This window comes from Coregonus lavaretus (genome assembly GCF_964263955.1).
Source record: "Coregonus lavaretus genome assembly, contig: HAP1_SCAFFOLD_4709, whole genome shotgun sequence".
Taxonomy (NCBI): Eukaryota; Metazoa; Chordata; class Actinopteri; order Salmoniformes; family Salmonidae; genus Coregonus; species Coregonus lavaretus.
In genome coordinates, this window is record NW_028165550.1 from 38,130 (window position 1) to 40,178 (window position 2,049).

Here is a 2,049-nt window from a genome sequence, read left to right on the forward strand (position 1 = left end):
ATGCAAGATCTCACCTCGTGGGGCATCAATGATCATGAGGAAGGTGAGGGATCATCCCAGAACTACATGGCAGGACCTGGTCAATGACCTGAAGAGAGCTGGGACTACAGTCTCAAAGAAAACCATTAGTAACACACTACGCCGTCATGGATTAAAATCCTGCAGCGCACGCAAGGTCCCCCTGCTCAAGCCAGCGCGTGTCCAGGCCCTTCTGAAGTTTGCCAATGACCATCTGGATGATCCAGAGGAGGAATGGGAGAAGGTCATGTGGTCTGATGAGACAAAAATAGAGCTTTTTGGTCTAAACTCCACTCGCCGTGTTTGGAGGAAGAAGAAGGATGAGTACAACCCCAAGAACACCATCCCAACTGTGAAGCATGGAGGTGGAAGCATCATTCTTTGGGGATGCTTTTCTGCAAAGGGGACAGGGCGACTGCACCGTATTGAGGGGAGGATGGATGGGGCCATGTATCGCGAGATCTTGGCCAACAACCTCCTTCCCTCAGTAAGAGCATTGAAGATGGGTCGTGGCTGGGTCTTCCAGCATGACAACGACCCGAAACACACAGCCAGGGCAACTAAGGAGTGGCTCCGTAAGAAGCATCGCAAGGTCCTGGAGTGGCCTAGCCAGTCTCCAGACCTGAACCCAATAGAAAATCTTTGGAGGGAGCTGAAAATCCGTATTGCCCAGCGACAGCCCCGAAACCTGAAGGATCTGGAGAAGGTCTGTATGGAGGAGTGGGCCAAAATCCCTGCTGCAGTGTGTGCAAACCTGGTCAAGACCTACAGAAACGTATGATCTCTGTAATTGCAAACAAAGGTTTCTGTACCAAATATTAAGTTCTGCTTTTCTGATGTATCAAATACTTATATCATGCAATAAAATGCAAATTAATTACTTAAAAATCATACAATGTGATTTTCTGGATTTTTGTTAAAGTGTACCTATGATAAAAATTACAGACCTCTACATGCTTTGTAAGTAGGAAAACCTGCAAAATCGGAAGTGTATCAAATACTTGTTCTCCCCACTGTATATATATATATATATATATATATATATATATATATATATATATATATATATATATATATATATAACTATTTAAAAAAATTGACTCTTTGCATAAACTTAATGTAATTGTCAATAAAAGCCTTTGACACTTATGGAATGCTTGTAATTATACTTCAGTATACCATAGTAACATCTGACAAAAATATCTCATAACACTGAAGCAGTGAACTTTGTGAAGACCAGTATGAAAATGTATGCACTCACTAACTGTAAGTCGCTCTGGATAAGAGCGTCTGCTAAATGACTAAAATGTTAAAAAAAATACATCTCACAACTAGACAATAGTGACCCATCCACCTAGCTAGATGTGGCGGGGGGGGGGGGGGGGGGGGGGTTATAGCATTTATTTCACAGATAAATTTAGACAAGTGTGTCTGAGTAAGCATTATCTAATAATTATAAAATATTTATAAAATATTTTTATCTGGACACTTTCTATTTTGGATATTGCTACTATTTAAATATTCAAGTAACCATTTCACCACTTTTAGTCTTAATCTTTGGTTGTTTACTACACTACCTTACTCACTCTGTTTAGCACATGGCCTCACATTTTTAATCCTTAAAGAGATGGGTGGGGCTAAGGCTTAAGAGGGTGTGAACAATGCTGAATGGGTGTAGACAAAGAAGAGCTCTCCAGTAGGTGTACCAAAACAGGGCCATTTTCTCAAAAGTGGGGTTACAAGTTTATCAACTTTCAAAGCAGAATTACATTCCCATTGTTCCTCAGCTGCAGTGTATGATATACAATGTTCTAGAGTCTCTACTTTTATCCAATGTAAAAAACACCATTTCAAATTTTGCTGCGTAAGACCGAATTGTCACGATCGTCGGGAACAGAGGAGGACCAAGGCGCAGCGTTGAAGACAAACATACTCTTTATTTAGTGATTAACCGAACAAAACAACAAAACGATAACGTGACAGCTCACGGTCTAACACAAAACCAACTAGAACAAGATCCCACAACCACTG